A 14,252-nucleotide genomic window follows, 5' to 3' on the forward strand; every position below is an offset into this window, starting at 1 on the left:
CTACCAGTCCTCTCAGTTTCCATGTTCCTCTCTACTCACACACAGCCTGCAAGTACCTGTGATTCTCCAGTGCACCATTGTTCAGGCCATGGGGCATAGGGGAACTAGTTTAGGCCCATCTATGGAAACACCTCTCTCCAACATCACTTCTGAACTGAGCCCATAGGACGGCACCATGTTCAATAAGGTGCCACAAAAAAACCAATGGCTTTCCTCAACTTCTTGCAATCTCTCCAGCGTGGAGAGTCTCTGACAGCCCCAAACCTGTTTGGATGTTTAACCACACTTGCCACATGCTCAACCCTAGGACATGGAGAACTAGGAAATTCTTACCTGGCCCTCGTCTCTTTCTCAACCTCCCCCCTTTTCACAGTACCAGGACTTCCTGTTTACTTTCCCTTTCCCTCTGTAAGCAACGTTCCTATGTAATAGCCTGTTTCTTACCAACTGCATGAGTGTCTTTGCTCCACGTAGATACCTTTTCCCTTCCTTAACACTAAAACCTTCATAATCTGGCCCTTATGCTAGAAGGACTACAGAAGTTTTTTTGTTTTTAATTACCAAGGGGCAAATATATTGTAATTATTTCAAGAATATCAGTTTCCAATAATAGCAGTAATTAAGTGTTAGGCTCTGTCTCTAGGGTTTGAAGCATGGCTGTACCACTCACTAACTGTCCAGCCTTGGATATGTCACTTAACTATTCTATACTTCAGTTTCCTCTTAAGTTGAAAAAAAATAGATAAAAGTCAGCTTGTTATGATGCTTAAGTAAGATAAAGCAGGTGTAGCACTCAACATAGTTGCTAGTACACAATGAAGTGCCTAGCTAACATTAGAAATTAGTGGTGTTTCTTTGTTACTTAGCTACTAAGTTAGTCATTCATTTAAGTTATTGAATTTCATGTACAAAAAAAGAACACTAAAGAAAGAAAGGATACCCATTATTTTATTTCCATATAAAACCACAAAATTCTACCTCCAGCTTTTTAGATCCCCTTGCAGAAGATCATTGCTGAGATGCCTTTTTAGATCCCCTTGCAGAAGATCATTACTGAATGCCAGTGTTTCACTGGGCAGGCTTCATTAAGACCGTGGAGAGTGGGTTCTTCCTTTCTGAAAAAGGGCATGGTTAAATCAACTTAATCAAATGTTAAGTGAAAATTTAGGGTCTGTTACATACACACATATACACAATCTCTCCCTTTTTTTTTTTTTTTTTTTTGGAAATGGAATCTCACTCTGTTGCCCAGGCTGAAGGGCAGTGGCACAATCTCAGCTTATTGCAGCCTCCGCCTCCCGGGTTCAAGCAATTCTCCTGCCTCAGCCTCCCAAGGAGATGGGACTACAGGTGAAGCCACCATGCCTGGCTAATTTTTGTATTTTTAGTAGAGGCGGGGTTTTGCTAGGTTGGCCAGGCTGATCTTGAACTCCTGACCTCAGGTGATCTACTCACCTCGGCCTCCCAAAATGCTGGGATTATAGGCGTGAACCACCGCACTTGGCCCACAATCTCTTCAAATCAACCAGAAAATATATCTTAAAAGCTATCTTCACATTTTAAATGATCTATTTAATACTAAATGTCTTATTAACATTGAAAATGTCTCTTTTAATACTTCAGCAAGCGCCATTGTCAGTACATAGTATTCTATATACAACTGTCAAGTGTTTAGTAACAGCTGATTACTATGGCTTAATAGCCACTTCTGAATGAATCAGAAGCACTTTGAAACCTGGTTAAAGTAATTTATCTGGTTGTTCAAACACAGTTCCGTGAAACGAGCTACAAAATGTACCTGGCTTATAGTCCTGCCCTCTCAATAAACATTTGCTGAAAAACAAAATGCTGTCACACAACTATACCTTGAAACAACTGTAACTCTTTAGAAACTACCAATATGGAGAGATTTTGGTCATAAAAGAAATTTTGTTAAATTTAGTGAGACACATATAGGAATTCAAATTGTGCTGCAATATTCCTTTGTTCATTGGTTCATTCATTTAAACTACTGTTGAGAGAGATATTCAAAATAAGCCAGATTTGCAACTCCAACGACCCACACCAGAATGCAAAAATTTCCCTTTTCCTCTCAGAGCTTGTCAGTCTAAATAATACATATGTGTTTAATTTAACTAAATATCTAAATGATACTTCTAAGATGCTTGGAATATAGTTGCTTTTATAAATATAAGGCACTACCACCCCAGATATTACCAGAGTCTTATTTATAGTGTTAATTTTCACCTTCTATGAAAAAAAAGAGTTTGCAGAGCAAACCTCAGACTAGTCTCTATGCAATTAAGAATGTGTGGAGTTCAAATTAGTGAGACTTCATAGCATTTAGAATCAGAGGCAGAGCTATTCCCCTGGAGGGTCTCTGTCTTCAGAATTAACACTGCCTGTTTTGGTTTTGCAAAGTCTACGTTTGAGGAAGCGGGAACAAAATCCCATCTAATAAACAAAAGTTTTCTGAAACTTTGGACTCTTTCAAAGCTAAGCAAATGCTTTCAAAGACGGGGCTTGAAAAAACCACTTTACTGCTCTTCCTTGCCCCAACCCCACCACCCAATGCTGGGACATGGGGTACTGTCCCGATGCAGCAAATAAACAAAGGGAAGAATCGAACTGATACTAACTCAAATGTGTCCTTTATACTTTATTTTAAATTTCCATAATCAGGAAGAATGCAGAGGTTCCTTTCTGCAATGTGCTTTGGTAATACATTTATTTGCTTTTTTGGTGTGGAGGAAGAGCAGCTAGTGCTTTTCTCTGAAGAAATTACGAAATCTCTCTTCTACCCATTTTCTCTTCTTCATCCCTTTCCCAAATTACTAATTTTTCTTTTCCAAATAAGATTCCATTAGTTTTTTACTATAGACACAAAAATCAGAGCACCTGATATGCATGCCTTGCAGGGACGAAAAAAAAAATAGCAAATAAATGACAAGGAAGGAACAGGAAAAGCAAAGGTGAGAAATGAGATCTCTTGATATTTTTTCAAAGTGATCAGCTGGACATCAGTGTTGTTTAATGACTCCCTTCCTGCTCACCTCTCCTCAATGGTCCCACTTCCCACCACAGCTTACCCCTCTGGGTTGCAACTGGATAAAAAAATTCTAAAGTTTCTTCAATGAGAGGAATGATTTGTGTATGCGTGTGGGTGCACTAATTTAAAAAAAAAAAAAAAAACCCAAGCAAATATATATGGATAATCTTCATATCTAGGGAAGAAATGAAATTCTTCTGGTTAAGTGAATAAGGTAAGATAAGAATGTTAATTTATTTTAATGGGTGGTATATCAACTTTTCCCTGAAAAACATGCCCAATTCAATAAAGGAGGAAGTCATCATTAAAAAGAAGTTGAGCAGTTTTTTAGTATATTATCCTATTCATCATAATAGATATTGTCTCTGCCTATCCCAAAAAATAAAATAGAAAATACAAGCAAATAGGGCTGGGCATGGTGGCTTACACCTGTAATCCCAGCACTCTAGGAAGCCAAGGCCGGTAGATACAAGGTCAGGAGTTTGAGACAAGCCTGGTCAACATGGTAAAACCTTGTCTTTACTAAAAGTACAAACATTAGCCGGGTGTGATGGTTGTATGCCTGTAGTCCCAGCTACTTGGGAGGCTGAGGCAGAAGAATCGCTTGAACCCAGGAGGCAGAGGTTGCAGTAAGCCAAGATCACACCACAGCACTCCAGCCTGGGGGACACAGAACGAGATTCTGTCTTAAAAAAAAAAAAAAAAAAAAAAAAAAAAAAGAAGAAAAAGAAAGAAAGAAAGAAAATACAAGCAAATTTAGGGTGGCTGGCAAGATGGCCAAATAGGAACAGCTCCAGTCTGCGGCTCCCAGCAAGATCAATGCAGAAGGCAGGTGATTTCTGCATTTCCAACTGGGGTACCTGGCTCATCTCATTGGGACTGTTTAGACAGTGGGTGCAGCCCATGGAAAGTGAGCTGAAGGAGGGTGGGGCATTGCCTCACCCAAGAAGCGCAAGGGGTTGGGGAACTCCCTCCTTTAGCCAAGGGAAGCCGTGAAGGACTGTGCCATGAGGAACAGTGCATTCTGGCCCAGATACTACACTTTTCCCACAGTCTTTGCAACCACAGACCAGGAGATTCCCTCAGGTGCCTACATCAACAAGGCCCTGGGATTCAAGCATAAAACTGGGCAGCTGTTTGGGCAAACACTGAGCTAGCTGCAGGAGATTTTTTTCATAACCCTGTGGCACCTGGAATGCCAGCGAGACAGAACCGTTCACTCCCCTGGAAACAGGGCTGAAGCCAGGGAGCCAAGTGGTCTAGCTCAGCGGATCCCACCCCCATAGAGACCAGCAAGCTAAGATCCACCAGTGTGAAATTCTCACTGCAGCACAGCAGTGTGAAGTTGACCTGGGATGCTTGAACTTGGTAAGGGGAGGGGTGCCCACCCCTACTGAGGCGTGAGTAGGCAGCTTTCCCCTCACAGTGTAAACAAAGCCCCTGGGAAGTTTGAACTGGGCAGAGCCCACCACAGCTCGGCAAAGCCGCTCTAGCCAGACTGCCTCTCTAGATTCCTCTTCTCTGGGCAGAGCATCTCTGAAAGAAAGGCAGCAGGCCCAGTAGGGGCTTATAGATAAAACTCCAATATCCCTGGGACAGAGCAGTTGCAGAGAGGGGGCAGCTGTGGACACAGCTTCAGCAGACTTAAATGTTCCTGCCTGCCAGCACTGAAGAAAGCAGTGGATCTCCCAGCACAGTGCTCAAGCTCTGCTAAGGGACAGATTGCCTCCTAAAGTGAGTCCCCAACCCCTGTGCCTCCTGACTGAGAGACGCCTCCCAGCAGGAGTTGACAGATACATCATACAGGAGAGCTCCGACTGGCATCTGGTGGGTGAGCCTCTGGGACGAATCTTCCAGGGGAAGGAGCAGGTAGCAATCTTTGCTGTTCTGCAGCCTCCACTGGTGATACCTAGGCAAACAGTGTCTGGAGTGGACCTCTAGCAAACTCCAGCAGACCTGCAGAAGAGGGGACAGACTGTTAGAAGGAAAACTAACAAACAGAAAGCAATAGCATCAACATCAACAAAAAGGACATCCACACAAAACCCCATCCAAAGGTCACCAACATCAAAGACCAAAGGTAGATAAATCCACGAAGATGAGGAAAAACCAGTGCAAAAAGGTTGAAAATTCCATAAACCAGAGTGCCTCTGCTCCTCCAAGAAAATCAAAGCTCCTCACAAGCAAGGGAACAAAACTGGATGGAGAATGAGTTTGATGAATTGACAGAAGTAGACTTCACAAGGTGGGTAATAACAAACTCCTCTGAGCTAAAGCAGCATGTTCTAACCCAATGCAAGGAAGCTAAGACCCTTGAAGAAAGGTTAGAGGAATTGCTAACTAGAATAACCAGTTTAGAGAAGAACATAAATGACCTGATGGAGCTGAAAAACACAGCATGAGAACTTCATGAAGCATACACAAGTATCAGTAGCCCAATCGATCAAGTGGAAGAAAGGATATCAGATATTGAATATCAACTTAATGAAATAAAGCGTGAAGACAAGATTAGAGAAAAAAGAATGAAAAGGAATGGGCAAAGCCTCCAAGAAATATGGGACAATGTGAAAAGACCAAATCTATGTTTGATTGGTGTACCTGATAGTGACTGGGAAAATGGAACCAAGTTGGAAAACACACTTCAGGATATTATCCAGAAGAACATCCCCAACCTAGCAAGAGAGGCCAACATTCAAATGTCGGAAGTATAGAGAACACCACTAAGATACTCCTCCAGAAGAGCAACCTCAAGACACATAATTATCAGATTCACCAAGGTTGAAATGAAGAAAAAAATGTTAAGCATGGCCAGAGAGAAAGGTTGGGTTACCCACAAAAGGAAGCCCATCAGACTAACAGTGGATCACTCTGCAGATACCTACAAGTCAGAAGAGAAAAGGGGCCAATATTCAACATTCTTAAAGAAAATGATTTTCAACCCAGAATCTCATATCCAGCCAAACTAAACTTCATAAGCGAAGGAGAAATAAAATCCTTTACAGACAAGCAAATGCTGAGGATGCTGAGGGATTTTGTCACCACCAGACCTGATTTACAAGAGCTCCTGAAGGAAGCACTAAACATGGAAAAGAAAAAGCAGTACCAGCCATTGCAAAAACATACCAACTTGTAAAGACCATCAACACTATGAAGAAACTGCATCAACTAGTGGACAAAATAACCAGCTAGCATCATGATCACAGGATCAAATTCACACATAACAATATTAACCTTAAATGTAAATGGGCTAAATGCCCCAATTAAAAGGCACAGACTGGCAAATTGGATAAAGAGTCAAGAACCATTGGTGTGCTGTATTCAGGAGACCCATCTCATGTGCAAAGACACACATAGGCTCAAAATAAAGGGATGGAAGAAGACTTACCAAGAAAATGGAAGGCAAAAAGAAGCAGGGTTTGCAATCCTAGTCTCTGATAAAACAGACTTTAAACCAACAAAGATCAAAAAAGACCAAGAAGGGCATTACATAATGGTAAAGGGATCAGAGAAACAAGAAGGGAAAACTATCCTAAATACATATGCACCCAATATAGTAGCACTCAGATTCATAAAGCAAGTTCTTAGAGACCTACAAAGAGACTTAGACTCCCACACAATAATAGTGGGAGACTTTAACACCCCACTGTCAATATTAGATCAACAAGACAGAAAATTAACAAGGATATTCAGGACTTGAACTTAGCTCTAAACCAAGCAGACCTAAAGGATATTTACAGAACTCTCCACCTCAAATCAACAGAAAATAATTTCTTCTCACCACCACATAGCACTTATTCTAAAATTGACAATAATTGGAAGTAAAACACTCCTCAGCAAATGCAAAAGAATGGAAATCTATTGGGGGAACCCACCCCCAATATTTCAGTGTAGTTCTTTCTATTTTCCATAAATGTTGGCCAGCTGAGAAATAAAGAAAAAGAGTACAAGGAGAGGAATTTTACAGCTGGGCTGCCAGGGGTGACATCACAGATCAGTAGGACCGTGATGCCCACCTAAGCGGCAAAACCAGCAAGTTTTTATTAAGGATTTCAAAAGGGGAGGGGATGTACAAACAGGGAGGTCACATGTTTCAAGGGGCAAAAAGTAGAACAAAGATCACATGCTTCTGAGGAAAGAGGACAAGGGCAAAATCAGAACTCCTGATAAGGGTCTATGTTCAGCAGTGCACGTATTGTCTTGATAAACATCTTAACAGAAAACAGGGTTCAAGAACAGAGAACCAGTCTGACCAAAAATTTACCAGGATGGAGTTTCCCAATCCTAGTAAGCCTGAGGGTACTGCAGGAGACCAGGGCATATCTCAGTCCTTATCTGAACTGCATAGGACAGATGTTCCTGGAGTGGCCTTTATAGACCTCCCCCAGGAATGAATTCCTTTCCCAGAGTATTAATATCAATATTCCTTGCTAGGAAAAGAATTTAGTGATATCTTCCCTACTTGCACGTCCATTTATAGGCTCTTTGCAAGAGGAAAAATATGGCTTTTCTTGCCTGACCTAGCAGGCAGTCAGACCTTATGGTCGTCTTCCCTTGTTCCCTAAAAATTGCTGTTATTTTGTTCTTTTTTAAGGTGCACTGATTTCATATTGTCCAAATATACATGTTTTACAGTCAATTTGTACAGTTAACACAATTATCACAGTGGTCCTGAGGTGATGTACACCCTCAGCTTACAAAGATAACAGGATTAAGAGATTAAAGTAAGACAGGCATAAGAAATTATAAAAGTATTAATTTGGGAACTGATAAATGTCCATATTAAAATGAAATCTTCACAATTTATGTTCCTCTGTGCAGCTCCAGCCAGTCCCTCCGTTAGGCATCCCTGACGTCCCACAACAGAAATCATAACAAATAGTCTCTCAGACCATGGTGCCATCAAATTAGAACTCAGGATTAGGAAACTCACTCAAAACTGCACAGCTATGTGGAAACTGAACAACCTGCTCCTGAATGACTACTGGGTAAATAACGAAATTAAGGCAGAAATAAATAAGTTCTTTGAAACCAGTAAGAACAAAAACATGACGTACCAGAATCTCTGGGAAACAGCTAAAGCAGTGTTCAGCGGGAAATTTATAGCACTAAATGCCCTCAGGAGAAAGCAGGAAAGATCTAAAATCAATACCTTAACATCACAATAAAAGAACTAGAGGCCGGGTATGGTGGCGTATGCCTGTAATCCCAGCACTTTGGGAGGCCAAGGCGGGTGGATCACAAGGTCAGGAGATTGAGACCATCCTGGCTAACACAGTGAAACCCTGTCTCTACTAAAAATACAAAGAAAAAAAAAAAAAAGAGCTGGGCATAGTGGTGGGTGCCTGTAGTCCCAGCTACTCTGGAGACTGAGGCAGGAGAATGGCGTGAACCTGGGAGACGGAGCTTGCAGTAAGCTGAGATTGCACCACTGTGCTCCAGCCTGGGTGACAGAGTGAGAATCCACCTCAAAAAAAAAAAAGAAAGAAAGAAAGAAAGAAACGGCCAGCGCAGTGGCTCAAGCCTGTAATCCCAGCACTTTGGGAGGCCAAGATGGGCAGATCACGAAGTCAGGAGATTGAGACCATCCTGGCTAACACGGTGAAACCCCATCTCTACTAAAAAAAAAATACAAAAAACTAGCCGGGCGAGGTGGTGGGCGCCTGTAGTCCCAGTTACTCGGGAGGCTGAGGCAGGAGAATGGCGTGAACCCAGGAGGTGGAGTTTGCAGTGAGCCCAGATTGCACCACTGCACTCCAGCCTGGGCGACAGAGCGAGACTCTTTCGAAAGAAAAGAAAAGAAAAGAAAAGAAAGAAAGAAAGAAAGAAAGAAAGAAAGAAAGAAAGAAAGAAAGAAAGAAAGAAAGAAAGAAAGAAAGAAAGAGAACTAGAGAAGCAAGAACAAACAAATTCAAAAGCTATCAGAAGACAAGAAATAACTAAGATCAGAGCAGACCTGGAGGAGATAGAGACATAAAAAACCCTTCAAAAAATCAGTGAATCCAGAGTTGGTTTTTTGAAAAGATTAACAAAATAGATAGACTGCTAGCCAGACTAATACAGAAGAAAAGAGAAAAGAATCAAATAGACACAACAAAAAATTATAAAGGGGAGATCACCACTGACCCCACAGAAATAGAAACTACCATCAGAGAATACTATAAACACCTCTATGCAAATAAACTAGAAAACCTAGAAAAAATGGATAAATTCCTAGACACATACACCCTCCCAAGACTCAATCAGAAAGAAGTCAAGTCAAATCCCTGAATAGACCAATAACAAGTTTGAAATTGAGGCAGTAATTAATAGCCTACCAACCAAAAAAATCCCAGGACCAGATGGACTCACAGCCGAATTCTACCAGGGGTACAAAGAGGAGCTAGTACCATTCCTTTTGAAACTATTCCAGACAATAGAAAAAGAGAGACTCCTGCCTAACTCATTTTATGAGGCCAGCATCATTCTGATACCAAAACCTGACAGAGACACAACAAAAAAAGAAAATTGCAGGCCAATATCCCTGATGAACATTGATGCGAAAATCCTCAATAAAATACTGGCAAACCAAATCCAGCAGCACATTGAAAAGCTTATTCGCCACGATCAAGTCGGCTTAATCCCTGGGATGCAAGGCTGGTTCAACAAATGCAAATCAATAAACATAATCCATCACATAAACAGTTCCAATGACAAAAACCACATAATTATCTCAATAGATGCAGAAAAGTCCTTTGATAAAATTCAACACCATTTCATGCTAAAAATTCTCAGTAAACTACATATTGATGGACCGTATCTCAAAATAATAAGAGCTATTTATGAAAAACCCACAACCAATATCATAGTGAATGGGCAAAAAAGCTGGAAAAAAGGTACAAGACAAGGATGCCCTCTCTCAACACTCCTATTCAACATATTATTGGAAGTTCTGGCCAGGGCAATCAGGCAAGAGAAAGAAATAAAGGATATTCAAATAGGAAGGGAGGCAGTCAAATTGTCTCTGTTTGCAGATGACATGATTGTCTATTTAGAAAACCCCATCATCTCAGCCCAAAATCTCCTTAAGTTGATAAGCAACTTCAGCAAAGTCTCAGGATACAAAATCTGTGTGCAAAAATCACAAATATTCCTATACACCAATAACAGGCAAACAGAGAGCCAAATCATGAGTGAATTCCCATTCAAAATTGCTACAAAGAGAATAAAATATCTAGGAATACAACTTAAAAGGGATGTGAGGGACCTCTTCAAGGAGAACTACAAACCACTGTTCAAGGGAAATAAGAGAGGACACAAACAAATGGAAAATCATTCCATGCTCATAGATAGGAAGAATCAATATGGTGAAATGGCCAAAGTAATTTATAGATTCAATGCTATCCTCATCAAGCTACCATTGACTTTCTTCACAGAATTACAAAAAACTAAATTTCATATGGAAACAAAAAAGAGCCCATATATCCAAGAAAATCCTAAGCAAAAAGAACAAACCTGAAGGCATCGCACTACCTGACTTCAAACTATATTACAAGTCTACAATAACCAAAACAGCATGGTACTGGTACCAAAACAGATATATAGACCAATGGAACACAACAGAGACCTCAGAAATAATGCCACATACCTACAACCATCTGATCTCTGACAAACCTGACAAAACAAGCAATGGGGAAAGGATTCACTATTTAATAAACGTTGTTGGGAAAACTGGCTAGCCATATGCAGAAAACTGAAACTGGACAACTTCCTTAAACCTTATACAAAAATTAACTCAAGATGGATTAAAGACTTAAAAGTATGACCTAAAACCATAAAAACCCTAGAAGAAAACCTAGGCAATACCATTCAGGACATAGGCATGGGCAAAGACTTCATAACTAAAACACCAAAAGCAATGACCACAAAAGCCAAAATTGACAAATGGGATCTAATTAAACTAAAGAGCATCTGCACAGCAAAAGAAACTATCAGCAGAGTGAACAGGCAACCTACAGAATGGGAGAAAATTTTTGCAATCCATCTGACAAAGGTCTAACATCCAGAATCTACAAAGAACTTAAACAAATGTAAAAGAAAAAAAAAACCATCAAAAAGTGGGCAAAGTATATGAACAGACACTTCTTGAAAGAAGATATTTATGTGGCCAACAAACATATGAAAAAAGCGCTCATTATCACTGGTCATTAGCGAAATGCAAATCAAAACCACAATGAGTTACCATCTCATGCCAGTTAGAATGATGATCATTAAAAAGTCAGGAAACAACATATGCTGGAGAGGATGTGGAAAAATGGGAATGCTTTTACACCATTGGTGGGAGTATAAATTAGTTCAACCATTGTGGAAGACAATGTAGTGATTCCTCAAGAATCTAGAACCAGAAATACCATTTGGCCCAGCAATCTCAGTGCTGGGTATATACCCAAAGGGTTATAAATCATTTTACTATAAAGACACATGCACACATACGTTTATTGCAGCACTATTCACAAAGCAAAGACTTGGAATCAACCCAAATGCCCATCGATGATAGACTGGATAAAGAAAATGTGGCACATATACCCCATGGAATATTATGCAGCTATAAAAAAAAGGATGAGTTCATGTCCTTTGCAGGGGCATGGATGGAGCTGGAAACAATCATTCTCAGCAAACTAACACAGGAATAGAAAACAAAACACTGCATGTTCTCACTCATAAGTGGGAGTTGAACAATGAGAACACACGGACACAGAGAGGGGAACACCGGGGCCCACTGTCGTGGGGGGCTAGGTGAGGGATAGCATTACGAGAAATACCTAATGTAGATGACGTGTTGATGAGGTGCAGCAAACCACCATGACACGTTTATACCTATTTAACAAATCTGCACATTCTACACATGTATCCCAGAACTTAAAGTATAAAAAAAGAAAATACAAGCAAATTTAAAACTATTTGCTGATAATTATGTCATTAACATCCTTGAAGTCAGTGAAATTGTTCTTTTATAAACATTTTGGATTGGTCACTTATCAACAGAAATAAACATCGGAATAAAATTATAACAAATACTGATAATTTCATTTAATATTCTTCATTTTCTTTTTTTTTTTCTTTGAGACGGAGTCTCACACTGTCGCCCAGGCTGGAGCACAGTGGTGCAATCTCCGCTCACTGCAAGCTCCGCCTGCTGGGTTCATGCCGTTCTCCTGCTTCAGCCTCCCGAGTACAGGCACATGCCACCATGCCCAGTTAATTTTTTGTATTTTTAGTAGAGATGGCGTTGTACCATGTTGGCCAGGCTGGTCTTGAACTCCTGACCTCATGATCCACCTGCCTTGGCCTCCCAAAGTGCTAGGATTACAGGAGTGAGCCGCCATGCCTGGCCCATTTTCTCTTTTCATGTATGTAATCTTAAGTACAGGTACCAGGAGGAATCACCGTTTTGTTTTGTTTTGTTTTGTTTTGTTTTGTTTTGTTTTGAAGACGGATCACCCAGGCTGGAGTGCAGTGGCATGATCTCGGCTTATTGAAGCCCTTGCCTCCTGGGTTCAAGCAATACTCCTGCCTCAACTTCCCAAGTAGCTGGGACTACAGGCACCTGCCACCACACCCAGCTAATTTTTGTATTTTTAGTAGAGACAGACTTTCACCACATTGGCCAGGCTGGCCTCAACTCCTGACCTCAAGTGATCCGTCCGCTTCAGCCTTCCAAAATGTTGGAATTACAGGCGGGAGCCACTGTGCCCGGCGAGGAATGACTTATTTTTAACAAATGTTATTCTGAGCTGGCAGAAAAAAATGTTGAAAACTTTGAAATGGGCAAATAAAATTACTTGGTGTCCTGTCCAGTGGTGCATCTTGTAACTGGACAATCTAAACATAGGTCACTGCAAGCAATGCAAATGACTCCTGTTCACAGACTGCAAATGAATTTTGCCAGGGAGAAGTGCAAAATGACATCCATTTCTTCCAAGAATCCAGTTGTGCATTTATTAAGCAAATTCATTTCAGCATTCCTCATTGCCAATATATGTGTCTGCTCTTTGAATTCTCCTGAATTGGCTGTATATCTTACTGGTTCCCATTAGTTAATGAATTAAATAAAAATCATTTATATTTTTCATTTTACATTTGTATTAGAATCATAATTTTAGCTTCTCATCAAAACTGTCTTTTCAACAGATCCAAGACACCTACACCATCCCCTTCATAAGAGGGAATTTTGAATTCCCCTTCAAAAAAAAAACAGATTAATTCAAAAATCATCCTTCAGAGAACATCACCAAAAAAAATCACATGATCCTCCACCACCACCACTATTAAATGGTTTCTTTTTTTGTTTTTAATGTACTAATTGAATTAAAAATAAATTAGCCCATAAAATTTAAACAATATATAAGTATATAAAGCAAAGAGTGATGACACCTCCCTAAACACTTTGGTATCACTTCCCAAAAGTAACCAGTGTTAAAAATTAAAATGAACATTATGTGTATAGGCATAAACTATAAGTAAGGAATCACAGGAAGGTAATATGGAGGTAAAGTTAAAAACTTTGCCTTGGCATTGGGGTGGGAGTCTAATTGTTACATTTGAAGTCAGAAAACAAAAAGTCTGTTCACCCTTTGTAGGCCCCTTACACGTACCCATGTGCTTCTTAGAAGTGCTTGTGGCCTCCTTATTCATACCTGTGTGCTCCCTGTATGTACTCATGGGCTCCTTATATGTATCTGTGTGGTTCTCATAAGAACCCATGTGCTCCTTATGCATACCTGTGTAAAAACACACCTGCAGGAGGAGTTACACTCAGCCTCTTCAAGGCCATCTCCCATGCACCTTCTCTGGTATGTTCACTCCTTGAGCATTTACCATTCCTCGTTTACCATTTTGCTCTTGTAACTTAATTCTTGTCCTTTAGCCATCTCCAACGCCCAGGTGGAGGCCCTCTATCTTAGTGTTCAGCCTTGGCCCCCTTCTAGAATATGACTTCTTTCTTTGCCTTTCAGAAAAGGGAATAAAGTAAATATTCATACCTGAAACCAGGTAAGAAAATGAAAAGCAGACCTGCTGGCAACTAGGCCATGATATTTCCAATTGAATATAAACCACAATCACAGAATAGAAACAAGGTCTAAACAAATCCATTTCAATCCCATATTTGGAAGGAGACACAGATAAGTACACTCTGAAATCACAAAAATAGTAAAACAGCCCCCTC

At 40.4% G+C, this 14,252-nt stretch overlaps 1 pseudogene; it reads right to left on the reverse strand.

Annotated features, from left to right (window-relative positions):
* Window positions 1-13,789, reverse strand: part of LOC103242035 (vomeronasal type-2 receptor 1-like) — a 46,326-nt pseudogene extending 32,537 nt beyond the window's left edge.
* Window positions 13,790-14,252: the final 463 nt, after the last annotated feature.

This window comes from Chlorocebus sabaeus, chromosome 15, assembly GCF_047675955.1.
Source record: "Chlorocebus sabaeus isolate Y175 chromosome 15, mChlSab1.0.hap1, whole genome shotgun sequence".
Classification (NCBI taxonomy): Eukaryota; Metazoa; Chordata; class Mammalia; order Primates; family Cercopithecidae; genus Chlorocebus; species Chlorocebus sabaeus.